The 21,649-nt window shown below is 36.8% G+C and overlaps 1 long non-coding RNA gene across 2 annotated transcripts; it reads right to left on the minus strand.

Moving 5' to 3' along the window:
* Positions 1-9,313: 9,313 nt before the first annotated feature.
* LOC133829008 (uncharacterized) lies at positions 9,314-12,268 on the minus strand. Of its 2 annotated transcripts, XR_009891450.1 has the most exons (4): positions 12,183-12,268; positions 12,031-12,087; positions 9,909-10,051; positions 9,314-9,786 (listed from the first exon to the last, which is right to left on the minus strand). It is a non-coding gene; the product is annotated as an uncharacterized LOC133829008 (long non-coding RNA). The 2 variants fall into 2 exon arrangements; XR_009891451.1 differs by having other exon boundaries at positions 9,314-10,051.
* Between the last annotated feature and the right edge of the window lie 9,381 nt (positions 12,269-21,649).

Raw genomic sequence — 21,649 nt, forward strand, 5'->3', positions numbered from 1 at the left:
CGGCATGAGACGATCTTAGAATGTAAATTAGCGATTTGGTCATAACGGGTTTAATTTCTGGGCTCGGGGTGAGCCCCAGAGTAATTTGATGATTAGTACATTACCGGGAATTAAAGGGTAATGGGATTTGATTTATTAATTATTGGAGACTATTAGGAATAACAGGAATTGGAGGACGTTAATTATGATTAACAGGATTAGAGGAGAATTGACACTTTTGCCCTTGGTGGCTGTTAAGGAAATAAATGGGCATTGGGGCATTTTTGTCTTTTGACCAAGGGTTATATTTTCAAACTAGAAAGTTGTAGAAGCAAGCCTTAGACAGCAAAACAGAGACTCTTTCTTCCTTCTCCATGATCATCTTCTCTCCTCTCTTTTCCATTGGATTTTTTAAGCTTTATTTGAGGATTCAAGCTAGGAGATCAAGGTTTGGAGCTTAGGACCTTAGTTCAACTATTGAAGAGGATTTAATTCAAGTTTGAGGTAAGGTTTTCAACCATGTTTCTCTGGTTTTGCTCTTTTTTTAAGTTAGTTTTGAGCTTGAAGTTTTGATTATAGAAGTGGTTATTTGAGGTTGTTTTAAATGGTTCAAAGTTTGGGTTTTGATGTGGTATAGGTATAGATGAATTTTTTGGGTAAAATTATAAGAATGGATGGTGTTTAGGTTGTTATTGAAGCTTGGTATTTGGGGGAAAACTCAGGGGAGAAAACCAGAATTTTTTTGGTCTATCAACTGGCACCCCAGCGCTAGGCAGAGCAGAGCTAGGGTGCTCTCTGACTTGGGACAGTGCCCCAGCGCTACCCATGAGCACCCCAGTGCTATGTCAGTTTCAGTAAGACCCATTTTTAGGGCTTGGGAGGACTTTGGGGACTCGGGGGATGGTTCCACCACCCCGTTGGGTGGATTGGAAGTCCCGACAGCACGAGAGTGGTCCTGGAAGCGAGGTTTTAAACCATGAACCTTTTATCATTTATTTTATTAATGAGATTTCATATTTGGTTATGGCTAGGTGACTGCTATGGGAATTAAGGATCGATCATTCTCAAGGGTCGTTCTTAAATTATTTGACGCTCGAGCCTGAGGTAAGAAAGCTGCACTCAGTATGTGACATGCAAGGTTATTGATGAGGCAGGTTGAGTGCCCTATATGTGAACATTGATTGCATATTAAATGCTTAGCAGCCTTGCTTACTTGTGAGTGGTACTGACTTATTAGTCAGAATCGGCAACGCTGTCAGTATTGACAGTGAAGTTGTGACTTATTAGTCAAGTTTGGCAGTAGTACTGAGCACTGGTCGTACGGAATTGACCTATGAGTCAAGAACGGTATTAGCATGTTTAACGCAAGCTAAAAATATTATATCTAATCAACATAAGCATTATCAACATAATCATGAATTGCTTGGCCGACGTTAAGTTCGATGAAAACAAAAGCGCTTGTCTAGTCTATAGGCTAGTTATTTAGAGCCAAAGCCAAAGGCTCAGGTGACCGTAATGTCACATGGCTTAGGGTGCACAGCCCAAGTTCGAGACTTATTAGTTACTTATCTGGTTCAAGTTAGTGACTTATTAGTTACTTATCTGGTTCAAATTTGTGACTTATTAGTCACTCATCTGATTGGGATACAAGCCCTAGCATGATTATCATAATCATTATTGATATTCACTTATTTGATTGTGCTGCAAGCCCCAGAATGAATACCATAATCATCTATTGATATTACATACATGCAGTAATAAGTTTTCTTGCTGAGCCTTGGCTCACGGTGCTATGTGGTGCAGGTAAAGGGAAAGAAAAGCTCACCCAGCCTTGAGTGGAGAGCTTATGTGGTGATGTGTACACATGCTACCGCTTGACCACCACGGCCAAGGTGTTTCTCAGAGGAACTACGGTTAACCCTATTTTTGCCACTTAGGTCGGCGAGTTGTAATTCTTACACTGTAATGACTATTTTGGATTGAAATAACTTTGTAAAAACTTTTATGGGCCCATGTATAGTTTTATGTTTTAAATAAAATATATCCATTCATTTTGATCACAAATTTTTACCTTAGCCTATTAATGACACCTAGATGCATGTTTATAACCAAATGACTCGTTTAGCGAGTTAAGCACTGTTTAAAGTCCACAGTAACAGTCTTGGAGTAACCAGGGCATTAAAGTTTTACTCTTCTAATTACCTCTTGATCCCAAGTACCGTTAACTCACTAGCAAATAATTAATCTATAATCAAACTATATGTTTGAGCTCAATAACTATTCAATCACAAAATTAACTCTTAAGGGAACCAATATTTGATCTGTTAGGAAAGTATGGATTCCATTATTGTAATTCATATTCCCAGCCATTCATGATATTGAATCTCCAAAACAAATGTCATTTGCCTCATTATACTAAGAAACCTTAATGAGTGAATCAAAAGATCCAATAAACACAAACCTGAGTTCATGAATACTCAAGATTTAGACTGTTCTACAAATGATCATTTATTATTATAAGAATCAAATCTTTATGTCAAGTGACAAGTTTATAAAGATAATTAATTATTATCGGTCCTGTCAAATATAATCTCTATCATATACAACACCTCTACTAAGATGTCTATCGACACCAGTAATTCGAATCTAGATCACTTGCATCCCGTATGCTTGTAAATCGCACTAGTAACCATTCATTAAAGATTCCTTACTTTAATATGTTACTCACTATTTTATTCATTATATATGATCTTAATTCTCTCGTATTAATACAAGACCACATTCTCATGAATGAATAAGGAATTTTCTTGATATTATCATATAATTAATTCAAACTATTATTATAATCTTCAAATATAATAAAATTGTTATTTTTATTTAATTCAATAAAATGTCTTTAGACGCTTTTAGGGCATTAATATTAACACGAACACTACTGCTCCAAGCTCTAGGTCATGATTTGAATACCTCTGCTCATACTCCTTGAGCTGTCTCGTTGCATAGGCTACTACCTTAATCTTCTGTATCAATACTCACCCTAATCCATTCTTAGAAGCATCACAGTACACAAGGAATGGGTGCAAAGATGAGCTTGTCTTTCATGGTCTGAAAACTTTCTTCACATTTCTCATTTCAGAAAAAACTTCTGATGCTTGCGAGCCAGGTTTGTCAAGGGCATTGTGATCTTAGGAAAACCATTAACTAAATTTCGGTAATAACCGGGCAACCTAAGAAACTATGAATTTCTAATGCATTCTTAGGTTGTCGCCAGTCGTCCACAGCTTCCATCTCTGAAAGATCTACCACTATTCCATTCTTTAACACTATATATCTTAGGAAAGTTACCTGCTCCAACCAGAATTCACATTTATAGAATTTAGCATAAACTTGATGCTCTCAGATTCTATTGATTGTCAGCCTCAAATGCACCTCATGTTCTGCCTTGGTCTTAATGTATATTAGGATATCATCTATGAACACCCATGACGAACTTGTCTAAGGAATCCTTAAATACTTTGTTCATCATATCAATGTGAGTCCGAACGACATCACTAGAAACTCTTAGTGACTATATCAAGTCCTGAATACAGTCTTGCGAACATCCTCCTCCTTAACTTTCAATTGATGCTACCCAGATCACATATCAATCTTGGAGAACATTTCTGCCCCTTGCAGTTGATAAAAAATTTTGTCCTTCCTTGGAAATGGATATTTGTTCTTGATTGTGACCTTATTGAGTTCTCCGTAATCGATGTACATTCTTATACTTCCATATTTATTCTTCACAAACAACACTAGTGCCCCCCATGGCGAATGACTTGGTCGAATGAAACCCTTGTCCAGTAACTCTTGTAATTGTGACTTATGTTCCTTCAACTCTACTGGTTCCATTCTATAGGGTGCCATGGATATTGGTGTCTTTTCTGGTGCAAATTTGATTACAAACTCGATGTCTCTGTCCAGGGGTAGTCCTGGTTAGTCTTCGGGAAACACTTTTGAAAACTCACAGACTATGTGAACATTTTCTAGCTTCAATTATGTTTCTCTATATTTATCCACAACACTAGCTAAGTCTGTCGTACACCCATGTTGCATCATATTTGAGCCTTCAACGCCGAGATGATAGGCGTTCAAAATCTCGATAGTTCTCCCTTCAATAAACATTATTCACCTTCATCTGGTTTAAACACCACTATTTTCCTTCTACAGTCAATACTAGCTCTCAATTTAGTTAACCAGTCCATGCCAAGAATTACATCATAGTCTGGCATATCAAATTCTATAAGGTCTGCTGAATACTCCATGCCCTCAATCATTACTGAAACTGATTGTAACCACCTTGATGACAATATAACCTTAATCGATGATAACATCGTGCTAAAACTATCCCCAAAGAGTTTACAAGGCTAACCCAATCGATAAATTATTTTCAAGGCAACATAACAATGAGTCGCTACAGAATCAATAAGGACTCTAGACATCACACTTTACATAGAAATCTAGCCTATGAAAACTGTGATATTATTGGTTGTCTCCCACTGTGTCAGTGCAAAGACTTAAGCCAGTATTAGATTACTGTTGGTTCCTTGTCCAACTCCTGCTGTCCCCTGTGGGAAATCTCTCTTCATGTGATTTCCTTGACCACACTTGAAGCACTTGTTTGTGCCTACTTGACACACTCTTGTATGTTTGCACAAGCACTTAGGGAAATTAGGAAGCTTGGGTCTGTGATTTTTTTTTTTCCACAGTTGTGGTAGTTGTTATAGTTGTTGTGGTTATTGTTGGGAGTTGTGACCTTGGGCCTCTCGTCAATGCCACTGCCCTGGCCCTCTTGGGCCTTCCTCTTGTTACCATCCTGAAAAGCTTTATTCTTATTAGCCTCTCTCCTTGCAGCCCCTTCCTTCCATATCCAGTCTTGAATATATTGAAGGTGTAGGGCCTTGTCCAGAATCTCAGCATAGCTAACTAACTCCGTACTAGTCATCTTTTCATCTCTTGTAAATAGTTCATACATTGGTTCATACACTAGTTCGAACCCATGCCCAAGTAACCCACAACCGATTGGTGTCTATGGTGGTGTAGGATAAGCTGGTGGCACTTGTTGCCCTAGAGGAACTTGTTGTGCTGGAGGTGCTTACTGGGCTTGAGCTAGCTCCTCTTCTCTCTATCTCATTTGGTCCTTTAAACGTGACACTTCCGTTGCTAGGTCAACTGTTGGTGTCGCTGATTGCACAAGGGGTACTTCCACTCTGAGAATATATACCACATTAGGATTGGCAGGTGCATCTCTATCGTGGACCCTACCTCTTCCATGCCAGCTCCTCCGGAAGACATGTTTAAATTCTAAGCCACATGAAAGAAATCATTAGAAGCAAAAGGATCACATAATTTCCTAGCATTTATTCCAATTGGTATCGCAATGATTCAAATATACATATTCATGATCATTCACACACACCCAAAGTTTTCATAAAAAATCAAATACGAAAAAGATAATCCATTAAAATGTTCAATCCAATATCTAACTTATAATAAGTAATAAAAAAGCATAATAATCCCATTTGTTCTACCATAAGTCTATGGATTTGATAGGGAGAAAATCCTAATCCTCTACTAATGATTCTTCTCGAGAATCATAACTCAGTATATCTTCCATGATTTGGAAGTATTTCGACCTGTGAGCTCTTTCCCTCTCCCTTCTACTGACATTTGGTATAGAGTCGATTACCTCTCGTTGTGCCAACTCTCCTGTAGGGTTTATTATCGACTCTTCTAATTCAACTAAATTCTTGTCCTCGTCAGAAGTGAGGACCATTTCATTATGGCCAAACTTGAACAGGTCTATGAATCGATAGATGAGGTACTTATACCTGTTGCCCTTCGAGATGCCATCATGAAGAACTATGTCCCATAGTATGGTCAGATTTTTAAAAGCCTTGGGATAAACAATTAATGTCGTTCTAAGCACCCAAAATTGCTCAAATGACTAGATGAGTGCTCCCCTCATAGTTATCATCCACTCAATCCATTCATTCACGGTCGTCGTCTTATGGAGAACTGATATTGTTCATCTCCATCGTAGATCTCATCTATCCTAACCCTTGAGATCTCACAGATCTCCCCAAGAAGTTTCTTCTTAGTGGTTCTAAGTACATGAGGCATTATAAAGGGTCTGCAAACATAATACTAAAATCTTACAAGAAGCAAATAAAAAAACAAGTATGAAACAAATAAACTTATGACACAGTGAGATGAATCTTTTCTAGTCTATAGTATGTATGCTGAAGGATTCCTTAAAAGATATGAATGATCATCTCTGATACCATTTGTAACACCCTAATTTATTTAACTTTAGGAAATTACCACTTTTGACACTTATATAGACAAATACCAATAACTGTATAGAAAATAGAATGGGACCTTATTAAAAACAATGCAATATGGGCCCAATGTTCAAAACAAAATATCTATATGCAATTTAAAGAAAATTGAAGACAACAAACTGAGTTCAATAATAAACAAATCGAACTAGCAATTGTTATATGGCGTTCTGGATCGTTTCTCATCCACTAGCTCACCACAACATACATACTAACTTCAATGGAAACCACCCAACTCACCATAGTTGCCAATCAAACAACCTAACGCCAACCTGAAATGGGGAAAGTAAGGGGTGAGCTAAAAGTTGAGTAAGGAAGTACATATAATACAAACAACAAAACCATACAACATTTCTATACTACTATCATGCATTTAATGAAATAAAACACAAAGTCATTCCATCTCTTTACACTTTATTTAGAAACGGTTACATAAACAAATAACGTATAATTATGTGAGGAACTAGGAAACCCTCGATACTAATCCTCATGTCCCCACCTCGGGGTCTATGGCACGTCTGCCTTATGGATTACGTCATACCTTAGTAACGCCTTGGTTATGACGCAAACATAATGCTAACAAAATTGTTTCTTTCATACAATCAGTCAAACATAACAACCATAATCGTTGCTTTAACTTACCACATATGGCACCTATTTTACTTTCAAACATTCATAACATAATTTACAGAAGTCTAGGTCACTTCCTTACCTCAAGTCCAAGCAAAATCAAAGATTAGGAATACTTCACAACGGGCCTAGAATAATTGTCAAAGCACTTGTCTTAATATCATGTAGAACACACATGAACACATAAAACCACATTCCACGTGTGCATGGGCCATGCACACGTGACAACTACCTCATAACAAGCTACACCAGATTTCTAGAATCAAACATAAGTCATACACATAATAATTCTTGCATGTCACACATAAAATCATGGAAACAATACCTATACACATCATCAACTTATGGTCGAAACCCTAGAGTCCTCAAAGAATCGTAATTCATGTATCAAAGTTATAAAATTCCACAATTTTACCACAAGAAAACATAATAAAAGAATAAGATCCTATCGTGCTTACTAGACAATTCACATCATCCATGAAGTTTCTCATTTTCATAAAATTAATCTTAGAACCCTAGTAACATATATAATAACAATAGAACCCTATAAACATTATTAAGCATGCTTGCAACATTAAAACATCTTAGAATCATGCAATAGTAACATATATTAGATATTTTCATGCATCAATTTTCATAATGAAACAAATCCTAACATGCTTCCTATTCAAATTACAAAAAAAAAAAAAAATTAAGAAAACTAATTCCACACCCCTTGGCCAAAACCTATAGAAGCATAAATAACATGGTATTTCATGCAACATAACTTGCCATTTAAACATGCCTCAATCATCACAAAATTAACACCAAGCACATAAATAATGTATAAAACCCTTGTTACATGCTTGTAAAGCATTAAGAAAATATTTAGCAAGTTTTTAATTCTTTTTCTTTAATACATAAAATCATGGTTTATAACATAATGAGAAAACACACCTAGCATGTTTTCTATAATGGCACAAATTCATATTCAATACTCAATTGCAAATTTAAAAGAATCTAAACTGCATTAAAGAAACACATTCTATCATGCTCCCTAATAGAACAAGGCCATATCTTGAACTATTACTCAAAGAAAATCACAAATTGAAAAGTATACTACCATAGCCGAAAGATGTAGACGAAACCACAAGAATCAAATCACACTCAACATGCAAAAAAATCCATCTACAATCCCAGCATGCTATTCTATTCAATCCAATCAAAGAAAATAAATCTTTCAAATCCATAAACAATAATAGAGAAGCAAGACACCAAAAATAATCATTCTTTACCTCTTGTAGACAAAAGTGGGAATCAAACCTAGAGCACTAGAGAGCCTTCCCTTGGTGAGATTCTAACCCTATGCCAAACATTAGTCAAGGTTGTCTTAGAGTCAAGAAGAAAGAAGAAAAGGAAAACACAATTCAAAATTCAAAGACATTACCTTAGTGTACATCTTCCCTTATCTCTATCCTCAAATTTTGAAGCTCTCTCTCTCTCACTCACTCTTTCTCTATGTGAGCAGCCAGTGCTTCAAAAATGAGAGAAAGAGGCTTAAGGACCTATTTATAGGTTATTACTAGGTTAACGAAAAAAAAATAGAAATTTGAATTTATTTTTTCGTAACCCAAATAACATGTTAATGAAGACCCATTTTTGACCCGGTTACCCTATAATTTGGAAAAATGATATTTCAAGAAAGTTGTAAATAGTCAAATTATCTTTCCAATGATATCAAGATTTCCCAAATCGGACTTCTACAACTCTGGTTATGTTGATTTTTCTATAGCTGGGTCAAAGGTTATGAGAATTCCAAATATGGCAACTCCCTTTTCCTTGCTCACCACTCATCTCTCTTTCTCATTCAGCACCACACTCTCTATCTCTCTATTTTGTTTCCCTTTTCTTTTTAATGTGAACACAAGCTATCAAAAATAAAAGGGATCCTACTATTTTATATGTAGAATTTTCTAGAGAAGGAAAACTCCCCATTCGATGATCTAGCAGTCTAGGTACAAGCCCTTCTTCTTGCATGCACACTCTTCTTGCCATGCACACAACACACATTCACACACACACACACATGCACACACAATATCAAAAAGAAATCAAATCAATTATTGTCACACATTCAAATTAAAAATTTAATAAAATAATAAAATAAAACCATCATTTAAATATTCATAACACACACATTTCTATCAAAATAAATAATTAAATAAACTAAATAAATAAAATAAAAATATAAAATTAGAGATATAAAATGTACGAGTTGAAGGATTTGGGCATATCAATGATGCATCTTTAATTTGGCTTAAAAACCCCATAATTTATAACAAAAAGAAAAAATAAAGAACTTACTCATACAATAAATGATTAAAAAAACATACATTAACAGGAGTAATAAAATTTGAAGCAATCTTAACATAATGCTCAAAGCCAGCCCCTAACTCTTCACCAAGATCAACATCTTGGTACCCTTCCACACAACCATCATCAAAATAATCCTAATTATAAAAAAAAAAAAGATAGAGAGCATATATTTACAGAAAAGACAATGCCACAAAAAACTGGTTACCTAAGAAACACTGTCAAAGTCCATTTTATTTTCGGACGCTAAACCTCCACCATAAGTTTTGACAAATACAACAGTCTTAATGTCTACAAGCAAATCAATCATTCTAGCAAAATCAGCTTGAAAACTTTTCTTCAAAGAAATAACGTCACCAAGAATAAGTTTCTGGGAAGCTTGGACTTCACTCAACTTTACATCTATCTCATTGATTTGATTGTGGAACTACTTATTAAAATGATCCTACATACAAATAAACAAGTACAAAAAAATATTAAAACCGAATCATATATACAAATGATACGATATAAAAAAATGAAGAAAAAAAAACCTCAAAACGCTTCTTTGGGAGATAAAGACTAGACCTTAACAAAGGCATCTTTGAAAGTGGAATGTTCTCATCAATAGGTGGTGGTGGTGTTGGGAGAAATTCACTTTAAAATGACAAAATTTTCAAAATACCTAAGTTCTTTTCCTCCACATTAGGAACGAAAATATTGACTTTAATCTGCAATAAAAAAAAATCAAATAAAAAGAACATAAAAAGTAACCAGCTACTACACTAATTAAATAAAAAATACAAAAACTAAATAACATAAAAATGATAAGTAACCAGTTACTTACAATATAAAATAAATACTAACAAATATAAAATACAACACAAAACAATAAAGGAATTTTTTTTCCTTTTCATTTATGAAGACTTTCTCAAGTAATTATTGATAAGACAAACTATCCTTACTGTGCCAATTCAATATCCTTAGAAAAGTAGAACCAACCCTCCGACATAAAAAGGATGAACAAAATGGAAGTATCTCATAGAACACCTAGTTGTTTGCCACAAAAGTTTGCCAAATGCAAACTTTTTCAACATAGACAATTCACATACTAAAGAATGTGTTGTCTACCCTTGTCTCATGTTGTGTCCCAAACAAAAAACCAACCAACAAGTGAACAATCCCCATCTTCACAACCAGTTCACCCTCCATAGCATTAAATTCCACATAATTAAAGAGATTACTAACTTCATCTTTTCTAGCTTTGTCATTACCTTTAACATGAGGGAAACTTTTTCCTTAAGACCTTTAGCACCATCAGGAAAAATAGTTAAATCAACACTACCAACACAATCTAGCCCAATAATTAAAGCAAACTCACTAATTGAAAACCTCACTGCCTTATCACTAAGCTTAAACCGAAACTCAAATTCTTTTTTCTTTTACGAACTTCCCTCATTAAAACATTATGTACAAGCTGTGCTTGCCATGCAATACCTGACATATTAAAAAAAGGACCAAAATGAGTACTTCTAAACAGAGCCTTCTATCTCTTGGTAAGAACTTTGTTCAAATGAGCTATAACCTCTTCTTTATTCCATTGATAAACCTTACTTCTAAACTGAAACTCTGTTTTGATCATATAATGCACAACTTGGAAAATCATAGTAACCGGTTAGCACAAAAGGAAAATTAAATTTGCTAATAACAAAAACATTAAAAAAACAAACAAAATCATACAATGTTAGGGTAACTAATTACTTATAAAGTTAACCCACTACCTTATAACCTATATAAGGCGAATACAAATAAAATATATAACAAGAAGACTTAAAACTCACAAATAAAAATGATTACTTAACATAATTAGAAACAGACACTCACAAATGAACTAGTCACTTACAAAAGTAACTAGTTACCTTAACAATTAAACAACACATGAGAAATGGGAATAATCTCAAAGTAACCACTTTCCTATAACCAAAAAAAGGAAGGAAAAAAACACTAAATAAAAATAAAGTAACTAGTTACTCAGCATATAAAAATTCATTAACTAAAAATAAACTAAACACCGTACTAGAATAGAAAAGAAAAATAAACAACATTGAAAAAATGAAAATAACAAACTAAACTATCTGATTGTTGATGTCTTCAATGATCACAGGTCTAGTGAACTTCAATCCTCCCTCATGATTTGGAGGAGAATGACACAACTTAATTGACGGGATATTGTCATCAACGGACTTAGAAGGGCCAACATTCAATGTCTTTTGAACCATTTCTAACCAAAATACAAAAAGAAACAAAGATGGTGGAAAAAAATAAAACAGTGCATTAAACTACATAAAAAAATAGAGCAATAAAATGGCAAAATCCAAACAAAGATCAATTAATACTTCAAATTCAAACAGATTAAACAATAGGCCACTCCCAATTGTATTTGAAAATTGCAAATACAAAACTAGGCCAATTAAGAATATAATCAAGGTATTAAGGATAGTAAAATCAAAAAGAAAAAAAACTTAATAGTAAAACAAAGAGACTAAAAGGAAAATACAAAGAAAAACACAAACACCAACTGAAAAAAAAAAACACTCAGCCACTCCAAAAAGGTATCAGAAAATTTAAAAAAGACAAAAAATTAGCAAATAACAGTGAAGCCATAACAGATGGTATAACAGAAAAAGAAAAAAGAAGAAAAAAATTATACCTCTGGCCTATGCACTCTGATCCTCGCACCACCCTTCACTCTTTATAGTGTTTGTAACTATCCAAATGGTAGACAAAAAAAAACAAGTAAGAAAAAGGATTAATATCAAATAAGAGAGTGTATTATGCGGAAAATTACCGAAAGAAATGTACCTTCACCATTGACAATGCAGAGTGCTCCTTGCACTGCCGTCGCTCGCCGAGAATGCACAGAGGCCAACTGTCGGAAAAAGGTTGAAGAAGATGGATATTTTAATGTGAAAAGGTAAAGTTAAATGTGAAAATGTAATATAAAATAGTTAAAGATAAAATAAAAATGAAATTACATAAATACCCTTCCAATTAAACAAAAGCTCATTAAGAATAACACTATGGCATAATAAGGATTTGTTACAAAAATATGGAAAAAAAACCCATAAAAGTGATAATAATTTATAAAAAGCCATGAAACAATTATTTAAAAAAAATCATATTTTTGTAAACTTGATAAAAAACCATATAAAATGTAATTTCCATTTTTTCAACATATATTAATAAATCATTAATTGAAAATTTATTTTTTGCATCAAATTTAAATCTATATTCATTGGAGCATAGTTTTAATGGTTCCCTTCAGGTTGGCTTTTGGAATTGAAAGGTTATTGAGCTTAAATTCATAAATCAATTTATGACTTAACATTCACTAGTAAAGTTAATGGTACTTAAGGAAACAAGATATAATTAAAGAGGTTAAACAGTGATTAATTCTTACTTTAATTATGAACCATTAATAGAGAATTGAATTGTGTGTAGTGATTAAATTGCTAGACACTTTTTATATATTTAAAAGTACTTAATAAATAAATATCTATAATTACAAGAGTGCAATCTCATATTTTTAGTGTAATAATATTGAGATTAATAAATTAAGGTTATTATATTAAACATTTTTAATTAATAATCTACATTTATTGGAGCTTTAAATTATAGGTCCATAGGTCCCCGAGATGGCTCTAGTAACGACCCAACAATTACTAATAATGCTTAAGGGCCTTGATTAGTGTGCCGGGAGGGCATAATTGGTTTAAGTGTGATTTAAATGATTAAATACATAATTATGTGATAAGCATGCTTATAAGATTATATGGATATATGAGATGCATGATTATGAGTATTAGTATGCATGTAGGCCCTATTTAGATTATAAGGGCATATTTGTAATTTTTGGCCCGTTAAGGGCATAAATGTAATTATTTGCGATAAATTGTTGAGACCACATTATTATGTGGATATATTTACATCTGGTGGCTCCAGACGATTCTGGTCAATGGTTTAGCAAAAAAGTCACGGTGGGGATTTATACCCGGCTCGGGGGAGCCTGGGGGTATTTCTGGGAACTTGGGAAAATATATTGGAGATAATTAGGCATCAGGGAAAATAATTGGTGATTAATTAGATGATGGGATTTAAGTGGTAAATATTAGGAACACTTAAGGAATTAGCGGGAATTGGGAACAAATGACGAAAATGCCCTTAGAGTGTTTAAAGACTTGGTTATATTTGGGAGGGCAAAATGGTCTTTTGGTGTTTAAAAAGGGATAAGTATTAATCTTCTTTTTAGAGTTAGTGGAAGTTATAGAAAAGGTTAAAAGCTGAAGGAAAGAAAGAAAGAAAGAAGAAAAAACAAAACATTTAACTCACCTCTTTCTCTTCCACACGGTTTGCCCTATTCCTCACCATTTCTTGTGGATTTTGGAGCTGGAAACTCAGGGAAGGTCTAGGAAAAGTCTTGGGACTTTGATCCTTGGAGTGGGTAGAAGTTCAGCTGGAGTTAGTGAACAAATTTAGGTAAAGTTTATAGAGTTTGGTTTGAATTTTCTGACTTTGATCAAGTTGTTTCTGAATTTGAGTTTTGGATGGGAATCAAGGGGCTTGAGCTTGGGGATTTGAAGAACTAAAGGCTGGAAGGGCATAGAAACAACCAAAGGTCGAATTCTCCCATTATAGGTAACAATTTCTGGCTTTGAAGTTTAGAATTTTTGGGTTTTTTGGTTAAGTTCTAGAGCTTCAAGCTCAATCTTGATTTTCTGTGTTTGATGGTGCATGTTGCCAAGTTTGATATTGTTGGGCCATGTTGGATGAGATGTAGTGGATGGTAGGCTTAATTTGAAGTGTGGTTGAGGTTTGGAGGGGATTTATGGAGCTTTAGCTCGGGGAAATTCGAAGGAAAAACTCAGAGGTTTGCTGGTGCTGCATGTAACATTGTAGCACTAGCATTATAGCGCTACAGCGCTATGCCTGGTTGCCTGGGGGGCATTTGTCTCTACTTTTAGCGCTGTAGTGCCCACCTTGTGGCGTTGTAGCGCTACCCTGCCTCCAAAAGTAGGTTTTGGGTATTTTTCTTAGGGTTTTCTCTTGGGGTTCGAGGGTCGATTCCCCCACCCCGTTTGGTGGAATTGGGCTTCCTGAAGGGTTGAGATTGGTCCCGAAGTTGGGTTACGAAATTGAGATTTAATGATAGTTATATTTTACGGTTGTGACTAGGTGTACGCTAGGGCTCGGACGGGATCTTGCTCAAAGGTCTTTTTCATTAACCATAGCACTCTGAATCAAAGGTAAGAAACTGCACCCAGTTATGTGATTATGTTGGGACTAAGAGTTCCCTATGCTTGTATGTGATGTCATAAGATGGTATTATGCCACGGGGACATATGATAAATGACCTAAGAGTGCCGGAATCAACATTTGGTCACAGGACGCAGCTCGGCCACTAGTATCTGAGGTTAAGTACATAATCATTGAGCTCCTAAGCGAGCCAGAGTCAGTGGGATAATCAGAGGGTGTGGCCTAAAGGCGTCGACCCTGGATATTGTGTGATATGTTTATTGTTGTTTAATTGATGATTGTGAGAAGTTTGTTGTATGAATGACTGATTATTGGCTTGTAAATTGATATCTTTGATTATGTGAGAAATATGACCTGTTGTATATCTGAGTGATGATTTATGAAATATCTTACTGTTTATTATCGTTTATGCTTTGTATTATGGCTTTCTTGCTGGGCCTTGGCTCACGGGTGCTACGTGGAGCAGGTAAAGGCAAGGGTAAGGTGGATCAGTCCTGAGTTGGAGAGATCTTGTGCTGAATGTACATAGTCAGTTGATCGGCCGCCACAGCTGATGGATGGTACTAGGACAGGAGAACCTAAAATGTATATTTTTCCCTTAGAGTGGCCAGTAGGTGTATATATCCTAGAATTTTGTAAACCATCCTTAAACTCTATTTCTTTTAGGATCCCATGTATGAAATGTTTATTTAAATGAAATGTATATTTTATGACCAAAATCTTTTAACCCTAGTTCAATTATAGTTTGTGTAACACGCTTCTAACTAAATTACTTAATTAGCAAGTCTTGAATATTTATAAACACACAGTGTAACAGCTTTGGTTATCCAGGGTGTTATAACTTGGTATCAGAGCGTCCTAGGTTTAAGGGTTCCTGAAGACTGGCTAGACATGTACATTCGTTGTAAAAGACAAGCTCGACTCAGGGTTTAGTAATTGTGTATACATGTTTATACGCTTAAATGATTGGAAAGAAATATGAACGCTGATATCTGTTTGATTGATAGGAAGCATGGGATACTGATAGGGCCTGGCCCTTGACTTCTGTGTGATGATATTGAGGCATGCTTATCAGCATTGCTGTTGTATGTGAATGAATATTTGAATAAACTCTTATATCTTGACTGCCTGTGATTAGTTTTGTTTCAATGGGGAATTATGGAAGGATTATTACCCTGTCATCATAGTCGGATCCCCGAGTCGTTGATTGCAGATTAATTTGGATAGCTATGCGTCCAAGACGATCTACACGATTAGTTGGCAATAGATCTGAGACTAGAGATGATGACTAGGGCTAGAACCCTCCACCAGTCCCTGAGAACTGGTAGCAGGTTATGGCAAATATGCAAGCCCGGCTTCAGAGCCAAGATGAGCAGATCTAACTTCTGAGATAGCAGGCTCCGTCAAGGAGTGCTGCATCCATTGTGCCACCTGCAGTGGTACCAGTTATACAGCCAGTATAGGTTGGGAATAAATGGGAGTCGTTGTATGAGCGGTTCAGGAGACAGCATCCTCCAACTTTTGAAGGGGGACCAGATCCACTGAAAGTTGAACAGTGGATGCATATGATCACCGCTATCTTGGACTTTATGAAGGTAGAAGATCATGATAGCGTGGCCTTAGCCACATATATGCTGAGAAAGGATGCCCGCATTTGGTGGGAAGTGGCATCACAGACAAGAGATGTTACTACTTTGAGTTGGGATGGATTCAAGGATTTGTTCAGCCAGAAGTATTACAATGTTTCCATCAGGGCGGCGAAGGTTAATGAATTTGTGGGATTGGTTCAAGGTAGCATGAAATTTACAGAATATGCTTTGAAATTCGACAGACTTGCGAAGTTCGCACCAGATCTTGTGCATACAGATGCAGCTAGGCAGGACAGATTTATCAGAGGGCTTAACGCCATGATAGCCTAAGACGTGAGGATTACAACAGTACCTGGGGGAACAACTTATGCCAAGGCTGTTGAGAAGGCTCTTACCGCTGAGGAAGCAGAGAACAAAATCTAGAGGGAGTGTGCAGCAAGACGGGAAGGCTGTAGGGCGGTGCATACTCTGGGTCTGGTAGGGGCAGAGGCCCCAGTGATTTGAAGATGAAGACTCCTGATACTTTGACCGCTCTTGCTCCTGATAGGAGAGGTAGGGGTACTCAGGGTGGTTGTCAGGGAGGCGGTGATACATGGAGGAGCTATCTAGAGTGCACGAGGTGCAAAAGACGCCATCCGGACGACGCTAAGGCCTGTTATGTGTGTGGGGTGGTGGGACACCTTAAGAAGGACTGCCCAACTGTGAAGTAGGGGGAAGCAGGGAAGGTGTACAGCTTGACTCCAGCTCGAGTGTTCACCTAGACGTAGGCAAAGTCCGAGGCTAGTCCCTCGGTGGTGACAGGTCAGCTTTCTAGTGTTGGCTCTCCTTTTACTCTATTGATTGACGCTGGTGCTACACATTCATTTGTTTCTAGTAAGGTGATTGATAGACTATGCAGACCTAGTGAGTATTATACTGCGGTGTTTGGGACTATATTTCCTACAGGAGAGCTGGTAGTTTCTAGGAGGTGGATTAGAGCATTGTCAGTGATGGTTGATGGTAGGGAATTGTCAGTAGACTTGATTGAGTTGGGTATGGAGGACTTTGACATGATTTTGGGGATGGATTGGCTGGTCAGATATGGAGCTACTATTGATTATAGAAAGAAGGTGGTGACTTTTGAGCCGGAGGGCGAGGATCCCTTTGTTTTCATGGGTGCGGTATGTGGACCCCGCATACCCATGATATCAGCATTGAGGACCCGGGACTTGTTACTGGGAGGATGTATAGGTTTCCTAGCGAGTTTTGTGGATACTACTAGGGTGTTGCCAGCAGGGTCGGAGGAGACCAAATTGGTTTGTGAGTTCTTGGATGTATTTCTTAAGGATTTACCAGGGTTTTCACCGCATAGGGAGATTCAGTTTGCTATCGAGTTAGCGCCAGGGACAGAGCCAACGTCGAGGGCACCATATAGAATGGCATTGGAAAAAAATGAAGGAATTGAAGATACAGTTACATGAGCTTCTGGATTTGGGGTTCATCAGGCCTAGCTACTTGCCATGGGGTGCTCCAGTGTTGTTTGTGAAGAAGAAGGACGGGACTCTGAGAATGTGTATAGACTACAGGGAATTGAACAAGTTGACTATCAAGAATAAGTATCCTCTACCAAGGATTGATGACTTGTTCGATCAGCTGCAGGGAAAGACGATATTCTCGAAGATTGTTCTTCGATCTGGTTATCACCAGCTGAGGATCAAGGACGAGGATATACTGAAGATGACCTTCCCAATGAAGTATGGACACTATGAGTTTCTGGTCATGTCATTTGGTTTGACAAATGCCCCAACAGCCTTCATGGACTTAATGAACAAGGTGTTCAAGGACTTCTTGGATCAGTTCGTCATTGTCTTCATCGACGACATCTTAGTGTAGTCTAGTTCAGAGGTAGAGCATGAGCGACATCTTCGACAGGTTCTGCAAAGGTTGAGAAAGCATCAGTTGTACGCCAAGTTTAAGAAGTGTGAGTTTTGGCTACCAGAAGTGACATTCCTTGGACATATTGTTGGTGCGGATGGAATTAAGGTGGATCCATCTAAGGTGGAAACAGTGGGAGATTGACTGAGGCCAAGGAATGCCTCAGAGGTTCGGAGCTTCCTTGGTTTAGCAGGTTGTTACAGACGATTTGTGGAAGGGTTCTCGAAGATTGCGGCACTGATGACAGAATTGACATGGAAGAATTTAAAGTTTGTCTAGTCAGACAAATGTGAGAACAGATTTCAAGAATTGAAGCGATGACTCATTACTGCACCTGTGCTAAGTCTTCCTTCGGAGGAAGGAAAGTTCGTGGTCTATTGCGATGCATCAGGGTTGGGTTTGGGCTGTGTGTTGATGCAAAATTAGAAAGCCATAGCTTATGTGTCACGATAGGTGAAGGAGTATGAGCAGCGGTATCCTACCCATGATTTGGAGCTAGCAGCGGTGGTATTTGCACTGAAGGTTTGGCAACATTATATGTACGGGGAGAAGTGCGAGATATACACCGATCACAAGAGTTTGAAGTACTTCTTCACCCAGAAGGATTTGAACATGAGGCAGAGGCGTTGGTTAGATTTGGTAAAGGACTGTGACTGTGACATTCTTCACCATCCAGGAAAAGCCAACTGTAGAGTCCAAGAACTTTACTTAGCTAGTTAGATAGTAGTAGCAATAAGTAATAGTTGTAGTATTTTTTTTTATGACTGTGGATTTTTGGTTCAGGCCGGGATTTAGTTGAACACTCGTTGTAACATTTGTAGATTTTATAAGTTTAACCTATAGTTTAAGAATATTAATTATAACCTAAGGTTTAATTAATATGACTGATTATGAAGGTGATATTTATTATAATATAAGGTTTAGATAAACCCAATAAGGAAATGACATTTGGCATGTGTATGTTTAATGAATAATTAAGTATTTTGAGGAATAAATTTATTAAGAGTAATATTTGAATATCTTAGGGTCTGCCAGCAGCTTTGAAATCGTTAGAGGACTTAGTCAAGGTTGTTTACTCAATTCAAATTAGGCTGAAAAAATGCAATTACGTGTATAATATTTCAGCGTATGCCGATATATCGCTCCACTAGGGGGCGATATATCGCCATATGGGGATACGAAAAACACGTAACTTCGCACGACCACCTCGACGAGCCTCGGGCATATTAGCCCAGGCGATATATCGCCTACTAGGGGTGATATATCGGCTGTAGTGCCAAATTTTTAAACGTTTTTGAAACTGAGCTTAATTTATTCTTTAACCTCTTGATAAGTCCATAATCTTTTTTGACCGAGTCTTCAGCCTCTGCTGAACGATTATTCAAAGATTTTTCAATTAAAAAGCCATTATTCTATTCGAGCTAAATAAAGATCTTTTCATTCTTGAACTCTATAAATAGGACCTAATACCCAGCCATTTATTCATTCATCAAGCTAGGTTCAGAGTCTGCAAGCTGCTAGGTGAGTGATAAACACTTGGGTTAGGGTTATAACCTTTATCCTTATAAGCTTAATAAACACTCGGGAAGTAAGGTTCATAGTATATTTCGGTTTGAGATGTAGTTCGGTTATAGAAGCATTCAAGGTATTCCTTTTTCTAGTTCCTTTATGTGTTATTCTTATAGTTTTTCTACTCAAAATCCTAACTCTATTCTTTATTCTTGGTTAGGAATCTAAGATCTTGAACGTAAGATTGTTCTTGGTAAGTATCTTTTCGATGGTATAGTTCGTTCGTTTCATCCCTTTTCTTTAAGTATACTCACCTTTCTATTATGGTTTTTTGGAGTGTTCCAAAGTCCTGATACTATTCTCATATCCCGGTATATTGGTAAGGAAAATAGGATAGGATTTTATATATTATATGTTATCTTATGATTTATGTGTTATGAAATGTTATATAATGTATGTTGGTAGACTTGGGCATATGACTTATATAGCTAACAAGCCCCAATAAATTTATGGGCATATGACTTGCTTAGTTAGCAAGCCCCACAAATCTAATGGGCATATGACTTGATTAGTTAACAAGCCCCAAGTAGTATAATGGCCATTGTAGTAAATATGGCATATGTTTATGATACGCTTATGGTATATGGTTATGACATGTTTTTAGCATATGATATGAATTTTATGTGTATGATATATGTTGTTAGATTTTCCTTGCTGGGCATTAGGCTCATTCCTTTATGTTTATATGTGCAGGAAAATATCTATGGCGGCGTAAAGGTTCTTGGCAGCTTAGGGGTTGTGTATTGAGGCTGGATGGAATCGATGGACTGAGCGTTCGATTAGAGGATGAAGTCTTTAAGTCTTTAAATCATATTTTCTATGTATTTTTCTGCACTTAGTTTTGTAATTGATTTATTTAGATCATGTTATGTTTTATTTTTAAAACAATGGGATCCCATATCCTAAACGCATTTTTATGTATTCAACATTTGCTTTACAATTTTAAATAAAGTTATGATGTTTTCATATGTATGTTTTCTTATGATTAGCATAGTAGTTTTTAATGGTCCAAAGTCTAGATTAGTTGGGTCGTTACACCAACGTAGTGGCGGATGCATTGAACCAGAGAGGCTCGGGACAATTATTTAGTTCCATTCAGATATCGAGGGAGTTGGCTGATGAGATGTCCAGAGCAAGGATAGAGCTGGTGGTGGGCCATCTAGCCAACATTTCTCTACAGTTGACCCTACTAGAGCGGATTAAGGAAGGTCAATTGGTAGATGCTCAATTACAGGAGGTTAGAGATAATGTCTTAGCGGGAGTATCTAAGGACTATTCTATATCTGAGGTTGGTCTGCTACGGTATCAGGGTCAGTTCTGTGTTCCGACTGATGTGGGAATTAGACGTGAGATATTAGATGAGTCGCATACTACGCCATACACACTTCATCCATGTACCACGAAGATGTATCAGGATCTACGGACATTGGATTGGTGTCCTGGGATGAAGAAGGATGTGGTGAAGTACGTGGCCAAATGTTTAACCTGTCAGCAGGTGAAGGCTGAGCATCAGCGACCAGCAGGGTTGCTTTAGCCTTTGGGTATTCCCGAGTGGAAATGGGAGGATATTACAATGGACTTTGTGGGCGGTTTACCCAGGACAGTAGGGCTTCATGACTCAGTGTGGGTGATAGTGGACAGATACACCAAGTCAGCTCATTTCCTTCAAGTAAAGATGACATATACGGTGGATCAATATGCAGAGATGTACGTCCTCACGGGGTTCCTAAGTCTATAGTGTCAAACCGAGATCCTATCTTTACCTCCAAGTTTTGGGAAAGTTTGCAAAAGGCTATGGGGACTCAGCTGAAGTTTAGTACAACCTTTCATCCTCAAACTGATGGACAGTCTGAGAGGATGATTCAGGTATTGGAGGATATGCTTCGAGTGTGCGTGAATGATTTTGAGGGATCATGGAATAAGTATCTCCCATTGATTGAGTTT

This window comes from Humulus lupulus, chromosome 4 (assembly GCF_963169125.1).
Source record: "Humulus lupulus chromosome 4, drHumLupu1.1, whole genome shotgun sequence".
Classification (NCBI taxonomy): domain Eukaryota; kingdom Viridiplantae; phylum Streptophyta; class Magnoliopsida; order Rosales; family Cannabaceae; genus Humulus; species Humulus lupulus.